Source organism: Malus sylvestris, chromosome 6, assembly GCF_916048215.2.
Source record: "Malus sylvestris chromosome 6, drMalSylv7.2, whole genome shotgun sequence".
Classification (NCBI taxonomy): domain Eukaryota; kingdom Viridiplantae; phylum Streptophyta; class Magnoliopsida; order Rosales; family Rosaceae; genus Malus; species Malus sylvestris.
In genome coordinates, this window is record NC_062265.1 from 5,236,482 (window position 1) to 5,256,857 (window position 20,376).

Genomic DNA, 20,376 nt, shown 5'->3' on the forward strand with positions numbered 1-20,376 from the left:
TGTCACTGTGGAGAGGTTGTACTGTACCTAAATGTAAACTTTCCAACTTTTTTATAAATTTCTATAATTGAAACACACAAAAAAAGTTATTAAAAACATCTTCAATTATGCTCATTATTTTCAAAATTTCAAGTCAGAATTTAGTTAAAAGAGATTAGAAAGTTATTTTATGAGCTACCTATAAAATACTCTAACCATACTCGAAGCATTTTGCTACTTGTTTAAACTTTGGTGTATGCTCCACAGTTTCTCTTTATTAAGAGAACACATGGCTGATGAATAGGAGTTGTGGAGCATACACCACAATTTGAAATGGATAGCAACAAATTCTCTCTCTAATTTAAGAGGTCATAATGTGAACTAGTAAGAATAGTGTTTTTATTATTACAGAAAACTCCATTTTTATTCTTGAAAAATATAACTTTTAGACTAGAACCTTGTGTCAAATTTTTTTTTTTTTTTTTGAAGCAAGTACGATATTCATTGAAATGAAGAGAAAACGTACAAATTCAAGGATAGGGTGCTAACAATGGGCCTCAATAAAAACCTTGTCGGGGCTTTCAACCCGATCGAAGGAAAAAAGAGTGTCCCGCATCAAACGAACAAGAAAGACTATCCTCCAATAATAAATCAGATATAATATCAGGGGGTTCTTCAAACTAAGAAATTGGATGATTAACCGTTAGACTCCACCTTGCTAGCCGATGAGCCACTATATCCGTCTCCCTTGGGTCGAAAGAAATCTTCCATTGCTTGAAGTCTTGCAAGAGTCGCCTGGTATCAGCAAACAGATGACCAAAGTGACCCAAGAAAGCTGTTCCCGCACTCTGTATAGCGGAAACCACCATTAAAGCATCGCCTTCCACCTGCATCAGTTGTTCACGCCAATGCCTAGCAAACAACGCTGCACTGCGTGCAGCAACTGCCTCTGCATGCAGAGCCGAAGTGATACCAGTCTCCCGCGAAGCCATTGCAGCTATAAAACCTCATGTGGCGTTTCGAACCACAATTCCTATACCCTCATACAAACCATTCTCCTCCCAAGCCGCATCAAAGTTATTCTTTATCCATCCAAACTCCGGATGTTTCCACTTGTGAACACGAACCGTTGGTGAAGGTGATTGAACCTCATTCCATTTCTTAAATTCCGTCAACCAAGATTGGGTTTTAAGTTGCACATCCACTGGGGAAACATCCACACCTTTCCAAATAAATTTGTTACGAGCCTTCCATACGCTCCACACCAACACCAAAAGCAACTCAAAGCTGTCCTTTTTTACTTTTTCGCCATATCAATCAACCAACCACCAAAGCCCTCCTCTATTCTCTGAAATAAACAAATTCCCAATGGACTACTAAACCAAATTGCAGCTGAGCGTGGGCATTGTAATAAGGCATGTTCGACTGTCTCTGCCTCCTTATCACAAAACCCACATATAACCTCCAAAAGAACCCGTCTAGTCTTCAAATTCACTATCGTTGGCAAAGCATTCATAATCCCACGCCAAACACAAACTTTGACCTTCCCCGGTACTTTGCACGGCACAACGCCTTCCAAAGAAATTTGGTATCCTCATGTAATGCAGACCCAACCAGTTCATCCCCCCCAAGACCATGACATGTTCTAGCCATAAAATAAGCACTTTTAGTCATAAATACACCCTTAGACTCCTTAGTCCAAATCAAAGAATCTGTAGGATTAAATAAACTCAGATGGATACTCAAAATCAAATTAGCTTCCTCCTCCATAAACCAAGTACGAATTAGGTTTGTATTCCAGTGCATCCCGTTATCTTCTAACATTAAAGAATGAACGGTGATGAAAGGATGTACCCCGGCTGGTCTAGCACTTAGAACTTTATAGAAAGTCTCCCTTGGTAACCAACTATCACCCCAAATCTTTATATTTAAACCATCGCCAACCCTCCAACGAGCACCCCTTTGAATAATGATCCTAGAAGCCACCACACTTCTCCAGCAATAAAAGGAATTAGAAGACAAAGAAGCCTGCAGAAAATCAGTTTCGGGATAGTATGGTGCTTTAAAGATACGAGCAACTAAAGAGTGAAGGTATTGTAGTAGTCTCCACCCTTGCTTGGCTAACAACGCCATGTTGAAAGCATATAACTCTTTAAACCCCAATCCCCCCTCACTTTTTGGTTTACATAATTTTTTCCACTTCACCCAATGAATTCGACGCTTACCTTCTGCCCTACCCCACCAAAACTGAGCTACTATTTGGTTCAACTCCTCACAGAAAGACTTAGGTAGCAAAAACGTTTGCATCGTATACAATGGTATTGCTTGAGATACTATTTTTATGAGAATTTCTTTGCCCGCACTACTCAACAGAGAGCCACGCCAACCATTCAGCTTCTTCCAAAGACAATCTTTTATATAAGCAAATGTCTCCTTCTTAGACCGACCCACAAAAACTGGTAAACCAAGATAACGATCATGATAATCCACCCTTTCCATTTCAAGACAATCGGCCAGAAGTTGTGCATCCAGGACCGTAAGATTTCTACTAAAAGCCACACTACTTTTAGCAAGATTCACCGCTTGTCCGGAAGCCCGTTCATAAGTTCGTAACAACTCTTTCACCTGTAAGCAATCCTGCAAAGAACTCCTAGCAAATATAAAACTATCATCCTTAAAAAGGAGATGATTAACACTTGGGGCCCCAGTACAAACCCTAACACCTTGAATTCGACCTTGCACTTCCCATGATTCAAATAAAGCCGACAAACCCTCGGCACATAGAACAAAAAGAAAAGGAGACAAAAGATCACCTTGACGAATTCCCCGTTTAGGATGAACAAGTCCCACAGGCTCTCCATTAAGCTTGAAAGAATAGGATACAGTAGTAACACACATCATTATCCAATGAATCCATTCCTCTGCAAACCCTAATCTCCTCATCATTTGCTCCAAAAAATTCCATTCTATACGATCATACGCTTTACTAATATCCAATTTCAACGCCATCGCCCCATTCCACCCATTGTTCTTTCTATGCATAAAATGAGCGATCTCTGAAGCTACCAAACAATTATCGGATATCAAACGGCTTGGTATAAAAGCACTCTGAGCAGACGACACAATATCCGGCAATATAACTTTTAACCTATTAGTGAGAACCTTTGAACAAATCTTATAGATCACATTACATAGACTAATTGGTCGAAGCTGAGCCATAGAAGTAGGATCCGTTTTCTTCGGAATCAACATCACATGCGTATAATTAATTTTTCGAAGCATATGCCCCGAGGAGAGAAGATATCGAACCCTTTCACAAACATCATGGCTAACAATCTCCCAATGCTTTTGATAGAATCCCGGTGACATACCATCATGACATGGGGCCTTGGTTGGATGCATTTGGAAAAGTGCCAACTTAATCTCCTCGTTTGAAACTGGTTGAAGAAGATCCTTATTCATCTCTGCCGAAACCTTAGGATTGACGGCCTTCAGGATTTCCTTCGCATCCACTGCACCTTGAGAAAGTACTCAACAATAATATTCTCCATACCGTGTTTATCTTTATGCCATATGCCGTCTTCATCAAACAGACCATGTAGCCCGTTTCGCCGTTGTCTTCGAGTGGCCCTCTGATGGAAAAACTTAGTATTTTCATCACCTAGTTGTAACCAATTTTCCTTAGACCGCTGACGCCAAAAAGCTTTTTCTTGTGCTAACAGAGCATGCAACCGTGTATAAAGCTCATGGCGTTGGGCTATGGTTGTTTCAGTGAATGGCAAACCAAATAAAGAATTTAATTTATCCTCCACTGCAAAAATCTCTCCCGGGATAGAACGTTTCGTGGCTTGAGCCCAATTAGCTAACTGAACACGAGTTGCTTTAATTTTTTTTGTGACACAAAACATAGGCGAACCCCGAAATACCGTCTCCCACCCCTCCTTAACCGCATTCATACAACCCTCCTGTACAACCCAACCCTCTTCATATCTAAAGGTTTTTTTAAATCGGCCTCTTCTCTTCAAAATCCACTCCACCAGTATCGGTATATGATCAGAAGATGTGGGCTTTAAATGGGTTACTTTAAAACAAGGAAAAAAATCCATCCAACTTTGCAAAGCTAAAACTCTGTCCAACTGTACTTTAATTCCTCCACCCCTAGTTGTTACCCACGTGAATTTATTCCCGACAAACCCTAAATCTTGAAGTTGGTGATCGGATCATATTTATATATATTTTTACTTCGAATTCACTCGTCTTTTCTTAGTTAGTTCCTTATATTTTTGAGCTATTTACGTTATTTTTGTGTTTATAGGATTTGTTATGCAAAGAAAATAAAAATAGAACAAGTGAAATTTTATGTAATAAATTCGTCAAAAACAAATTTAAATTACAATATTGCTAACCCATTGTGACGCTAAATGATAAACCAATATTTAAACTATATATTTCATCCTTTTATATTTCTTTTCTTGTCTAATTTAGTTGGAAGCTTTAAGTATTTATGATACTTTTGATTTATTGTGTTTGTAGGAGAAGAAAGAAAGCTAAGAGAGACCAGAAAATTGTGTGAAAGAAAGAATAAAATAGAAGGAGCAAAAACGCAGAAACGTGAAAAAGGGAAAGCAGGATAATTAAAGGGTAATGGGCAGACAGCTGCCCTTGCAGCTGAGACTGACGACAAAAGGAGGGCATGAAGACAGCGGGACAGATAGAAGAGCGTGGGATTAAGCAGAAAAAAAAAGAGAGAAGGAGCTGCTTTTGCAGCGTGGGGGAAAAGAAAAATAAAAAGGAAAGACAGCGCAATAAGAGTAGAGAGAGAAGTGAGTCCAGCAAGGAAGCGTGGGCAACGGGGAGAGAAGGAGACGGTCAGAAGGGCAGCAAGGTGGAAAGTGGAAAGCTGGAGCTGAAACATGACAGAAAAATGTGCAGAGAAATAATAGAAAAGAAAAAGAGGGCGAGAGGAGAGCGGGAGAACGTGAAGGTCAGTGAGGGACTGACACGCCAGAAAAATAAGAAAAACGAAAGGGGAAGATAGACGGACAGCAGAGAGAGGACAGCTGCCTGGCAGCTAGTGGGAGAAGAGGAAATATAAGAGGGGGAAATGGAAAGAACCGGGGTGTGTCACAAGCTGCCTTTGGCAGCGTGACTGGTAGAACACGGAGAGCACCACTGCCCTTGCAGCGTGTGCGCCAGAGAAGAACAGCTGCGGGAAGATGAGAGGTCAGCAAGAGGAAAGCTGCCATTTGGCAGCATGAGAATGGGGAGGATGGACACTGAAGCACTCTTTTCTCTTTCGGTTAAATCTTTCCAAACTTATATTTTATTTCTGTTTTTAATAATGTGTAACTAAATTTATTTTGGCTAGAGGTTAATTCAAAGCCATGTATATATTTGTAATATGAATTGATTACCTTCAGTTGTGATTTCTGAGTTGTGATTTAATTTGCTTAACTGCTTGATTGATAACTTATTTTTGTATGTCGATTAAGGATGCATACTTAATTTACATGCATGAATTTGATGCTAGAATATAAGTGAATTTCACCTAATCGTTATGAACTTATATTCACAAGTAGTGAAGGTTGTTATCCACAATCGTGTTAAGTGAATTCTTGGCAAGAGTATCATGCTTTTCATATTTACGAATGCCTCGTCAATGCTTATAGTTTTCACAAAGTTTAATGATCTTTGATTGTATCTCTATTGTGCTTTTCACGTAGGGGACTTTTGAAGAATGTTTTGAATTGTTGTATGCATTTTTCCGTCCAATTCAATAACTTAAGGAAAACTTGAAGATTAAAAAAGTGCTGTTCACGGTTAATCTGGAGTATTGAGATTCACAATTTATTGAAAGAACAACTGAAAATCAATTTAGGTTGCATATGTGTCATGTGTGGAGAAGAACCCTCTAGCTAGTCCGTCATTTATCATTTTACCTTAATTTTATGTTTTTATCAATTCTGTAATTTAATTAAGTTTAATTTACTTTTCATCAAAACCAAACACCCATCCATTATTAAATTATATTATTTAGTTAGTTTTCTTTGTTTTTAGTCTTTTAATTCAATTTCCGTCCATTTCAATTCCTAGTGTCTAATTTGATTGTTTTCATTATTTTGAGTCATTTTAAGTGTGTTTCGAGTTATTAGAGTTTTTAGCCTAGTTTTGAGTCCTTGAGTCTTGTTTAATATTTTTAAATTAATTTAGAATAGATTAGCAATCCCTCCTAATCCCCGGCCTAGAACGATACCCTACTTACATCTATACTACAATTGTCAAAAAGAGGGTTTAATTTGTGTGTTAAGTAATTCTCACATCAAATTTTGGCGCCGTTGCCGGGGATTATCAACTTTGCTAATCCTTTTATTTTTGTTTTTGTTTATGTTTATATTGGTGTTTGTGTATTTTACTTTTGATATTTGATTTATTTTTCTTTCTTTGATTTTAGGTTCAAATGGAGCCGAGGGAAATTTAAAGGAAAGATGCGTCCGGCTAAAGACGTTAAATCAAGCGCTTCTTGGGAGGCAACCCAAGCATTCAACGAAGGGAGACTTTGGAATCACTAACCCAATTAGCTTTGCATTCTTCCACCCTTATCTTTACTGCTTTCATTTTGTTTTGTTTAGTTAGTTGTGTTATTTGGTTGATTTCTGTGAGTTTGTGTTATTTAGTTTAAGTGTGGGGGAAGGTTAACCAAAGTCTCTTTACATTAATTTACATATATAAAAAATAAAAAATAAAAAAAATAAAAAAGATAAAATTTAAAATTAATGAAAAAAAATAAAAATACAAAAAAAATTAAAATTAAAATTAAAATTAAAAATTAAAAATAAAAAAATTAAAAAAATTAAAAAAATTAAAAATAAAAAGTACAAATATTTTACAATGATGTAAACTAATAGTATTCATTGGTCGGGTGGTGATTCAGTAGTAGGCGGGGCTTCAGCAGTTGGCGGGGCCACAGAAGGAGGAGGCGGCAGAGGTTGATCAGTTGGAGCTTCACTACGCGGTGCCGCCCCAGAAGACGAAGGAAGATGCGGTTGGAACAAACCCACAAACCTCCGATGATCAAGTAAAATTTGACCATCAGTGTCTTGCAGCTGGTCAATTTTCCTCTTCATGTTTGTGGCATAGTTGTGTGCAAGCTTGTGCAATTGTTTATTTTCATGCTTGAGTCCTCTAATCTCCTCTTTGAGACTCTGTATTTCAGCCACCAACGATTCAACGTGACGGGTTCGAGCAAATAGGCGTTGGGCCATGTTGGACACAGAACCCGCACACTGCACGCTAAGAGCCAGAGACTCCTTAACCGCCAATTCATCAGACCGTCTAGCGAGCAGTCTGTTATCTCTGGGAGTGACAAGGTTCCGGGCCACCACCGCAGCGGTCATGTCATTTTTTATCACCGAATCCCCCACGGTAAGAGGACCAGTAGGAGATATGAAGGATGGGCGCCATATGTTGTCTGGTGAAGGCGGAGCTGCCTCTTCACCAATGTTCAAGTCAAAACGACGATCAGAAGGGCCAGACATTTTTCAGAGGTGGTGAAGAAAGAAGAGAGTCGGAATGATCAAGATTAAACAAGTGCAAGAAGGGAGTGTTTACAAGAGGGAGCTCAAGTGTGTTGTGGAACAAAATTAACACCTCTATAAAAAAAAGAAATCAAAGAGGCGCTCCTCAGAAATTGTTGAAGCGTCATCTCGCAAATCGAAGAGTCGGGGCTCCTTTCTCAAAAGCCGAATTCTTTTCTCAAAAGAGGCGTTGCAATTCTCAAAAGCTGAGCTTGCTCAGAAACCACGAGCCGAACCCCGGATTTCGCAAGATCAATTTGTCCGGACGTGTTGTCACTCGTCACATGCAACTGGCAGCTTTGCGGAAATTACGGGCAGCTTTGTCAGAAAGCGCGTAATTTGTACTATTCATCCATCCACCGGCTGCCGACAATGAGTGAGAGAATAGTTCCGGTTGTGAAGAAAAGTCCCATAAGTATCTACCTTCGTCTTCCACAGCAAAGGCACACCCTCTCAACACTTCTTCATCTCCGAGAATGCATTCCCAAAGAATCCTCCTAAGTTACTCAGTGTTCCTCATTCCTTGGGATACTCCTGCGAACAACCCATTCAAAGCAAAAGTATTTCATATCATAAATGTTGAAAGCAAGAGTATCTCATATCATGCTTTCTCCCTGTCCTTCTCCTTGTCTTTGTTTTACGACAAGGAGAAAGAGAGCAATCAGCCAGCACTTGGTATCAATCTTCCAATCTGGAGCCAACTGCCTGGAACCCCTTCCTGATTGCTTACCTAGCCTTGCTCTCGAGTACTCATTTTCTTCATCTTATGCTTCCGTTTTGTCTACCACATCTACTTGGGGGACAAGTAAGGGAGGTGAAAATGATACCTCGAAGCATGTGGAGACAACGTGCTGATTCATCCTCAGCTAGGGACAAGGAGAAAGAAAGCAAGAGGTGGGCACTTGGAAAGATTGAAGAAAGAAACAGACCAACACCTCTCCCTCGTGCCTGCCCGCCGTGCAGAGGAAACAAGCAGAGAAGAATGCAGACTGTGCAATTCTCGCTCAGAATTCCAAATCAGTTCGAGATCAAAGCTGTGGAAAGTCAACAAGCACGACCAATGATCACTTATTAGTTCTATTCATTGTCTTTTATTGTGATTTTCAATTTTTCGTTTGCATTTTTTTTACAATTTTCTTGCGTTACTTAACTGAATTATTTATTTTCTTTGCAGGAACTTTTGGTTCTTTCCACCCTTGAAGTTGATTGCAGAATTTTAGCTTGGGGGTCATCGCTTGATTTTACTGCAAATTAGGGAAGTTTTCAGTCCCATTGTTTTATTTTGTTTCTTATTATTTATTTATTTATTTTATTTTTATTTGCATTATAGTGTTTTCTGACATTGGGGACAATGTCCAGTTTAAGTTTGGGGGTAAAGAGTATAAAAAATGACCAAATTAAATTTTTTTGTACCTTCGACTACGAACTGGTTTCATTTGTTTCTATGTTGTTGTTTTTTGTTTTCTTAATTAGTTTTGTTTTCTTAAAAAAATAAAATAAAATAAAATTAAAAAATTAAAAAAATTAAAAAAATCGGAAAATTTAAAAATCCAAAAATATTGTCTTGTTTCCCTTATTGTTTTGAATTAGATTTTTGTTAGTTTCCCGACCCAATGATATAATTGGATAAAATTTGAACCATGATCATCAAGAACTTAGTTAACATGTGTTTTGTGAAATTCCTAATTCTCTTGTTAGTTTTGTACATGTTTGATCATCTTTGAAAAACCAAATGCACATAGCCTTGTTAATGTGAAACTAAAGTATGACTTAAAACTTCATATGTGAATTTAGTGACCATATACATCCTATGTGAGTTTTTGAGCCTATTAAAAGTGTGTGCATTTTTCATACACTCCTATTCTTTCATGTGTGATGAACTTATGTGAGATACATCTCTAGAACTTGCGTAACGATCTTTCGAAATGTTTGTCATTGATTGCATGAACTTGGAAATGATAGAGGCATTAGGTTTACCACCATGGCCCAAATAACCATGTTTCCCAAAGAAAAATGATATCATTAGATTGCCAATTTGAGCCGTGTATGTTGAGCCTTTTATTTCTTATCACCAGATATGTCTACCCTTATGCCTGAAACATTTTTTCTTACCCTTTCCAATCAAGCTAGTGAGCAATGCGAGATTGTCTTATGAGAAACGTTTGTGAAGTACTTTGAAGGTGTTTGGCAAAAGAATAAGTGTGGGGGTATTTCATGTTTGTATTTAGTTGTGAAAAAAAAAAAAAAAAGAAAGATTGTATACAAAGAAAATAAAAAGTTTTTAAAGTTTCAGTTTAAGGGTATGGTTGGAGGTGCTAGAAGAATCGCTGGAAAAATTGAGTTCTTATAAATCTAAACAAAAGAATTGCTTGCAATGTAGCTTGGAACTTGTGTTTTCCTATTCTTTCGTTTCAATAACCCTATCCCTAAGCCTCATTACATCCAATAAAAGTCCTATTGATTTAAGTTTTGCAATTATGATTGTGGAGATGAGATCTTTATGCAAGCTTATGGCAGAAATTTCACATTTGATTCTTTGAGCGAAACACATTAAAACTAAACACATGTGTGATTGAGTGCATATTCCGTGAGAAGGTCGCTAGTTTGCATATGATGATTTTAAAAATAAAAACTTGAAATTGCATTAGCATGGCTATCTCACACACTACACTTCAAGGATGATTCAAGGATTACTGCTAATATTTGAATAAGGAAGATGAACTTGGATTAGTTCCTTGATGCTAGCTATGGTTCTTGATGATTTGTTTTCTTAAATGAATTTCTATGAGGGTCACATAGAGGGAAGCTAATGTTTTTCTTGTTACTTCTTGTTCTTGTTTTCTTTGTTTTGCTCGAGGACTAGCAAAAGTTAAGTGTGGGAGTATTTGATCGGATCATATTTATATATATTTTTACTTCGAATTCACTCGTCTTTTCTTAGTTAGTTCCTTATATTTTTGAGCTATTTACGTTATTTTTGTGTTTATAGGATTTGTTATGCAAAGAAAATAAAAATAGAACAAGTGAAATTTTATGTAATAAATTCGTCAAAAACAAATTTAAATTACAATATTGCTAACCCATTGTGACGCTAAATGATAAACCAATATTTAAACTATATATTTCATCCTTTTATATTTCTTTTCTTGTCTAATTTAGTTGGAAGCTTTAAGTATTTATGATACTTTTGATTTATTGTGTTTGTAGGAGAAGAAAGAAAGCTAAGAGAGACCAGAAAATTGTGTGAAAGAAAGAATAAAATAGAAGGAGCAAAAACGCAGAAACGTGAAAAAGGGAAAGCAGGATAATTAAAGGGTAATGGGCAGACAGCTGCCCTTGCAGCTGAGACTGACGACAAAAGGAGGGCATGAAGACAGCGGGACAGATAGAAGAGCGTGGGATTAAGCAGAAAAAAAAAAGAGAGAAGGAGCTGCTTTTGCAGCGTGGGGGAAAAGAAAAATAAAAAGGAAAGACAGCGCAATAAGAGTAGAGAGAGAAGTGAGTCCAGCAAGGAAGCGTGGGCAACGGGGAGAGAAGGAGACGGTCAGAAGGGCAGCAAGGTGGAAAGTGGAAAGCTGGAGCTGAAACATGACAGAAAAATGTGCAGAGAAATAATAGAAAAGAAAAAGAGGGCGAGAGGAGAGCGGGAGAACGTGAAGGTCAGTGAGGGACTGACACGCCAGAAAAATAAGAAAAACGAAAGGGGAAGATAGACGGACAGCAGAGAGAGGACAGCTGCTTGGCAGCTAGTGGGAGAAGAGGAAATATAAGAGGGGGAAATGGAAAGAACCGGGGTGTGTCACAAGCTGCCTTTGGCAGCGTGACTGGTAGAACACGGAGAGCACCACTGCCCTTGCAGCGTGTGCGCCAGAGAAGAACAGCTGCGGGAAGATGAGAGGTCAGCAAGAGGAAAGCTGCCATTTGGCAGCATGAGAATGGGGAGGATGGACACTGAAGCACTCTTTTCTCTTTCGGTTAAATCTTTCCAAACTTATATTTTATTTCTGTTTTTAATAATGTGTAACTAAATTTATTTTGGCTAGAGGTTAATTCAAAGCCATGTATATATTTGTAATATGAATTGATTACCTTCAGTTGTGATTTCTGAGTTGTGATTTAATTTGCTTAACTGCTTGATTGATAACTTATTTTTGTATGTCGATTAAGGATGCATACTTAATTTACATGCATGAATTTGATGCTAGAATATAAGTGAATTTCACCTAATCGTTATGAACTTATATTCACAAGTAGTGAAGGTTGTTATCCACAATCGTGTTAAGTGAATTCTTGGCAAGAGTATCATGCTTTTCATAGTTACGAATGCCTCGTCAATGCTTATAGTTTTCACAAAGTTTAATGATCTTTGATTGTATCTCTATTGTGCTTTTCACGTAGGGGACTTTTGAAGAATGTTTTGAATTGTTGTATGCATTTTTCCGTCCAATTCAATAACTTAAGGAAAACTTGAAGATTAAAAAAGTGCTGTTCACGGTTAATCTGGAGTATTGAGATTCACAATTTATTGAAAGAACAACTGAAAATCAATTTAGGTTGCATATGTGTCATGTGTGGAGAAGAACCCTCTAGCTAGTCCGTCATTTATCATTTTACCTTAATTTTATGTTTTTATCAATTCTGTAATTTAATTAAGTTTAATTTACTTTTCATCAAAACCAAACACCCATCCATTATTAAATTATATTATTTAGTTAGTTTTCTTTGTTTTTAGTCTTTTAATTCAATTTCCGTCCATTTCAATTCCTAGTGTCTAATTTGATTGTTTTCATTATTTTGAGTCATTTTAAGTGTGTTTCGAGTTATTAGAGTTTTTAGCCTAGTTTTGAGTCCTTGAGTCTTGTTTAATATTTTTAAATTAATTTAGAATAGATTAGCAATCCCTCCTAATCCCCGGCCTAGAACGATACCCTACTTACATCTATACTACAATTGTCAAAAAGAGGGTTTAATTTGTGTGTTAAGTAATTCTCACATCAGTTGGCAACTAGTAATGGCATTACGAAAACCTTCCATTTGTCATTCACTACGAATATCCCCTCATTCCTGTTCCTCCGCACAAAGAACCTCATTAAAGTCCCCCATGCAGCACCATGGCAAATGAGAATTATCTTTTAACTGTCGAAGCAAACTCCAAGATTTATGCCTATCTCCCTCCGCCGGAAAACCATAAAAGAAGGTAACTCTCCGGTGAATGTCATCACCCACCCCTCCTACTTCCAGGTCAATATGATTAGAAGAGTAGGATTGTAACAATAGATTAGCTTCCGTCTTCCACATAGCACAAAGACCTCCGGACCTTCCAAAACTAGGAACTGCAAACATAACATCAAACCTTAACTATGATTTTAACCTCTCCATATGCTCCTTCGAGCTTTTAGTTTCGTACAAAAAAATCACCATGGGATCTTTACAGAGAACTAGTCTCTTAAGTGCCTGAATTGCCCGAAGGTTCCCAAGCCCCCGGCAATTCTAGCTTATACAACTCATTGGGCTCGGCAGGACTGAACTCTGTCAGCCTCCGCTGTTGTAGAACTCATTGAAATGGAACAAGCACATCTCTTGGCTACAGGGAAATCCCTCACCTTCTCTGTCTCTCGCATACCTCTTTTACCAAGGTCCGGTAATTCAACAGGTTTCCGTTGGGATTTTTTTATTTTTTTCCTCCTATTCCCCTTGCCAATTGCATGATTACAACCAATGCTCCCAGGATCAAAGATAAATGGATCTAAGTTAAACGGATCAGAACCCATAGAGTGAACAGATACACGTCCACTACCATGACCACCTATACTCACTTGCTCACCAAACTTTATTCCTGACAAAGTGAGTTGTAGGCTCCCTGCATACTCTTCCGCCACTACCATTGCAACCTCCTCTTTTCCTATCCTCGGTGTACTGTCATTCCCATATAAAACCATAGGTTGCGGTCTATTTTTCTTTATTTAATTTATTTAATAACCTCATTTATTAATCATATTTTGATATTTTATTTCTCTTTTTCTTCCTAATTTTAATGTATTAAGTTAACTACATTTAATCCTATTTTTCTTTCATTCATCATTATATTTTGTTATAGACAATTGGGTAACTAATTTTTTTATGTACAATATTTTATGATACACTTTGTGTCCTTCATTTAAGTACATTAATTTATATAATAATTTTGATGTCACATCCTGGCCTGGGCCCCTACCACATTCCGGGCTCGACTCCATCGTAGCACGATATTGTCCGCTTTGGGCCCCGACCACGCCCTCATAGTTTTGTTTCTAGAAACTCACACGAGAACTTCTCAGTGGGTCACCCATCATGCGATTTCTCTCGCGCGAACTCGCTTAACTTCGGAGTTCCGATGGAACCCGAAGCCAGTGAGTTTCTAAAAAGCCTCATGCTAGGTAGAGATGGGAATATACATATAAGACTTACAGAATCCACTCCCCTGGGCGATGTGAGATGTTACAATCCACCCCCTTAGGGCCCGACGTCCTCGTCGGCACACATCCGGCCAGGGATTGGCTCTGATACCAAATTGTCACATCCTAGCCCGGGCCCCCACCACATCCCTGGCTTGACTCCACCGTAGCACGATATTATCCGCTTTGTGCCCCGACCACACCTTCACGGTTTTGTTTCTGGGAACTCACATGAGAACTTCCCAATAGGTTACCCATCATGGGATTGCTCTCGCGCGAACTCGTTTAACTTCGGAGTTCCGATGGAACCCGAAGCCAATGAGCTCCCAAAATGCCTCGTGCTAGATAGAGATGATAATATACATATAAGGCTTACATGATCCACTTCCCTTGGCAATGTAGGATGTTACATTTGGTGTATCTCTTTTGGTACAAATTTAGGTACATTAGTTCAATATAATATATTTCGATACATATATTTTGGTAATACATTTCAGTACAAGTATTTAGATACATTAATTCATTGTAATATATTTTGGTACAAATATTTAGGTACATCAATTCGTTTTAATATATTTTTGGTACACTTATGTATTTACATATGTTTTTTATGTGTCACCATATATATATATTTATATATTTATGTTTTCTCATTCGATACATTTATAAGGATATAAGTCGAGTAAGTTAAAAAAATTAATAAATTAAAATATGTATATTCACGTTCTTGTAATAGTAGCACGATTCAATGAACAATGATTTGTTAAATACTTTCTCATATGGACACAATGAAACACTACAAAACTCTATAACAATAGTGCACTCTGTGTACCACTACATGAATGTGAAAGTGAATCAATTTACTGCAGTAAGATAACCTATTTATAGGCAAAACACCTTTTCACCAGTGATGACTATTCTTAAAAGGCCAACTGATGGAACCTTTTATTCAAACCATCCATCCTTTTGCAAATGATACGTCCCCTACTTTCAATTTTAATAAGTACAAATTTTAAATAGCATTTATGGTGTTTCAGCTTTAAAGATCAATTTGCATTATTGCAATCAAGAGTTACTTTCTTGACATATATATTGGACTCTATGTAGGAACACTGAGCTGATCGTGTTTAATGAATTTAATCTCTATTAAGCACTTACACACTTGCCACAGTTGATCCTCTTTGATTTCCAGAGACTAACCATGCATCTCCCATCCTACAATTGTGCAGACATAGTGTAGTCTTATTTAATTTTAGATATGATTCTCCAACGACCAAAAACAATGTTTTGAATAAACACATATCATGAGCATGTGAAGATTTCTGAAGAGAATGGTGAGTGATCCACTACCAAGCACATTTAATATTGTCCCCCAATTATAACTTGCACAATATAACTAGTGTGAAAATTTTATTACAAAAAGTGGTGGTATTAAAAATAGAACGACACCGTATAAGTTATATTTATTTTTGTTTATTTTCAATGTGAGATTTTTGTGTGTTTGGATTAAAACTTAATTTTTGGCCCAAGGATGGAGTCGGCCCAAAAGGAGACCTGGAGGAATAGAAGATCAAGGCCCGGCCGAAACTTGGGAAAGCAGGAAAGGGCCTTTTCTGACTTGATACAATTCATAAGGGCCACTTGCCTACCTACCCAAGGACCAAGTGGTGTAGACTGATCAGACTGCACAGCCCATAAAGTACTTTATGGTGGCATTACATGTAATAAAGCTGATGAGTCATCACCCTCAGACCGCATTCGGGCAAAGCTGTCGCTACAGGAGCCAAACCGAGTCGTCTATAAAAGGAGGAAGAGAAGACAAAGATAGAGACACTCAATCAAACAAACAAAAGCACAAACTCTGCTCAAAAAGCCAGATTTGCCTTTCAAAACGAAGCTGTAGTCAGCCCAAGCCTTCATCCCCCGCGGGATAATCTTTTCTCCCAACCTCTGTAATAGCTCTGCTACCTTGTTCGAACTTGTTGTAGTATCAATTCACCTTTTGTATTCTCCTTTCCCCTCTCCCCCTCTAAGCTTTCAGACCTTTGACAGAACTACAAAGATAGGGACCTGCAAGACAATCAGCCTTAATTGATAAGGTTTAATCTTGCCCGACCTGCTTTGCTCTGTCTTTGTCTTCTCTTTCTTTAAAGTCTAGCAATATGTTGTATATTTCCAGTTATATGCAAGTTGTTTCTAGCAAAATCACGATGACCAGTACTTGGATCCGATTTGAATATATCTTCAGTGTTTAAATCAGATCCAAGTCCTAAGCCCTCAGGCATGTAAATCTGATTAGTTTAAAAGTCCTTGGCCTCAAGGCATAAAAAAGAACTTTATGTGGACTTAACCCATCCACGACAATCCTTGATAAACGAGAAGTCCGAAGTTACTTGGGGCGCAAGTAATCGACCTACCTCTTGGTTTTATTTCTATTATATCATGATTATCATAGAACGCTTAAGTATGAAATGGATTCTGATAGGAAGCCTCAAGGCCTACACCTAAGGCCCCACAAAGGCACTTATTTGGATTCATTCTATTATGCGGTCTAGATGGTTTGAGTATAAGAACGAACTATAATGGGAAGCCTCAAGGCCTACACCTAAGGCCCCACAAAGGCACTTATTTGGGTTCGCTCTACCTCTCAGACTCCGATAATCAGAAATATAATAGTTATAAGACTCCGACAACCATAAAGACCAAATATAATATGCTCAAGTACTGGTTTAGTTTGACAGGAAGCCTCAAGGCCTACACCTAAGGCCCCACAAAGGCACCTGTTATATCTAACACGGTTTCTCGGGCATATGCATATTCACAACTAAAACTTGACATCCATTCGACATCTGCCATGCTGAAGATGGCAGTGGCACGCCTGAGCACTAAAATGTTAACCTTGATTGTGAGCCTCAAGGCCTACACCTAAGGCCCCACAAAGGCACCTCTCAAAGTTAACGATGTCATTCTCTTTCAGCCTTGCCTGAAGAGTCTTGCCCGACGAGTCTTGCCCGACGAGACTTACCCGACAGGAAAGCAGAAGCCCGACAGCAGCCCTCAACCGGCGCCAATCTCCCAGGGGAGCTGTGTGCTCGTTGGCCAGGAAGTCATCCCCGACAGAAATTCCTGCCACGAACATTGTGTTCTTCAATAGAATAACCCAATCTAATTCGAGATTGAGTTAAATTCGAGCATGTTTTTACTTATTTTAACCCGCTTGAACGAGCCTAAAAATCAAATTAGACGTCACGGATTGGGGTTCACCAAACTCATGATGCACTCCCTACTGCTCCCTTAGGATTCAAGTCATGATGAGGTAGCAAATTGAGTTCTGACCTTATTCTCCCGAAACAAAACCAAAGCAATAATAATTATTAGAACGTTGGCAGTTGGATCATATGCCTTCCCCCCACTATCATAAATCACTACCGACACATTGCTGTCACTTGCCCACAAAACATATATATTATTTTAGAAAAACGATTTTAACACGCTTTTTTTCCACTTCATATATACTCATCTAATTTTGTAGTCGTTAGATTGAATAATCTAAACTACATATTAATAAAACTTTCATTGTCAACCAAAATTTTATAAAATTATCATTCTAACTTTCTAATTAAAACTGCACATAAATAAGAAATGTGAACACTAATGTAATTTCACAGAATCAAAATTTGGTTGTTTTTTTTTTCAAAACCTCACATACATGTGATTTTAATATATCTCTAATTAAAAGTAAAAAAATAAAAAATAAAGCTCTCTCTCTTCTCTCCTCACTCTCACGTTCTCTCTCACTCTCTTCCTTTCTCCTTCCATTTTAAAAATAAAAATAAAAATTTCACATACATTTTGTGTGAGCCCATATGCCAGTTAAAATAAAATCAACTGCGTGCGCATTAGGAGCCTGAAATCTTTAAAATGTCAAATTTGAAATTATAAGATGATTTACTTGCTAAGTTAAGAACCAGAAAGTTCGATTTCTTGTGGGTGTATTAAAGATTTCTTACGTTGCTTGATAAATATTTTTAGAGTGTTGTTATTCGTACTAAAAAAAGCCATTCACACTCTAAATTTAGGGAGTTTTAACGAAAATGGCTTGGTACTATTCATTCTTAACCATAAGGACATTTTATGTATGAAAAGTCTATAATAGATCAAACTCTTCTCTTTATTTACTCTTATGTCATTACATGCGGACCACAACGATGTTGACATTTCTGTCTGGAAATATATTATGATGCTATTCATCTTATGCTAATTTACAGCTAGTTCTTCAGGCTTCCATCATGTTGTCGATGTTATGCAGCTCTTCTTCTGACAAATTATTCCAATACTGTTCATCGCCTTCTACTAGCTCCGCATCTCTTTCTCTATCTTCTTTCACCTTGTAATATATTTCCACTGTTTCTTCTTTGAAATTTTGGGACTTCCAATAAGGATGATGACTGATTCTTGTCTTGCTGTAAATATACATCTCTTCTTCTTCTGCTACTAGTACCATATCATACCTAAAATCTTCAAACTCATCTAAAGCAAATATTTGGATCCCTCTAAATTTTAAAATATCTTTGTATGAAGGAGTCCACCTATGTGAGGAGATAGGGTTTAGTCTAAAGAGCTCTTCATTAATCATGGTTATATGCCTAGCTTTCTCCTTATGCATGTGTACATACCAATCTGGATGACTACTAATAAAACTTATGCAAATTTCTTTCCACCTTTCTAGATAATCTTCTGCTACTTTAATAAGCTTTTCAGGAAAGGATTCTATTGAGAAATACTGTTAATAAATATTTTATCGAGATAACCAAACTCTAATAGTAAGGCAAGGGTAACTTCTACCTCATTATGCTTTTTCTGATGCTCATAACTAAAATGCTATGATTTAAAATCTCCCATGTCAATCCTGGTCATAGCTATGCTAACCTCTGGTTTACAAATACAATTTTCTGTACTATCACAAAGACATGGAGGATACATCTTTGTAATAATATCCATCCCTGGTTTTGGATCAAAGATGGACTGATACAAGGCGCATTGTAATTGTAATTGTAACTCTTTCATGAACTGTGATGCTCTGCTCAGGATCTCATTTTGCATATCTGTTGGCATTATTCTTAGTTTTTCCTTTGAAATTTCTTCTAATAAAACATCGTCTAATATTAAGTCTGAAGATATATTCCTAAGAAAACTTTCATATTTTTCTTGTTTTTCTTTGTCACTCAGAACCTGATGCTGCTCATTACTTTGATATTGCTCCATTTCAACGTCTTCTTCTAAGAGCTCAATCTTAATTTCTTCTATGAGCTCATTAGCCTCTTGTTCTATGGGTTCAATAACCTCTTTTTCTTTATTCTTATGCTGATCAATTTCTAAACCTATTTTTAATTCTCTTTTCAAGGTGTCACTTGCCTTTTGCTGCATTCTAAGAGATTGGAGTTCTTGGTTCATTTTGGTAAACTTACCAAGTAATGACTCATCGTCCCTAGAGATGACTTGAAGGTTGTGCTCAAGAGAATAAATATGATGCTGGTCTTGGTGGAAATTAAAATTAAAGCTATCAAACTCTTGTTCTAAGGCTCTAATTAATTTTTCATGACTTAACCTCATGCTTGGCTGCTTAATTTGGATATTTCAAAAATTATCTAAGAGAACCTGCTGCCTATCAGAAAGCCCTGGTACCCTTGACCTGTATCTCAAAGTTGGATTTCTGATTCCTTCAACAATATTGTCATTAAAGTTGAACGTGGGTACTGGTGGTGATGATGGTCTGCTCATGCTATTTTGAAATCCATTGAATGGTGGAGGTTGATGGTGCATCATCATGCCATTGAAAGAAACTCTTCTGCCTTGCTGCCTTGTGCTATTTGCTAATGATGGTCCACGATATTCCATACATGTTCAACAAATTAATCTTGATAAGATATAAGCTAATGTATTGTCATTACCTTTTATATGTTCAAAAATTGGTTTAAAACCATTTCCTGTAATTGAATCAACAAAATTAACCCATCTTCGGGCTGCCTGTTTATTAGCATATATCTTGTTATAATGAGAAACTATATTTTGACAATCTGTTCTAATCGTAAATACTTCATTATGTAAAAATAAAGAAAATGCTTCAAGTGAATTAATTATCCCTAAAATTTCTAAATCTGTTGATGGTAATCTTGACTGTACATCACTAAACTTTCCTGAGGAATATCTACAAACTTGTTCGTCTGACTTTGGAGACTCCCTATGCTTTTTCTGGTATAGTATACATGCTCATCCTAATGATGAAGCATCTGTTTCGACTATCTTGTAACTATCATCTAATGGTAATGTTAATAGCTTAAGTTTAGTAATTTCTTCTTTTATTTTTTGAACTAATTTAATATCTTCAC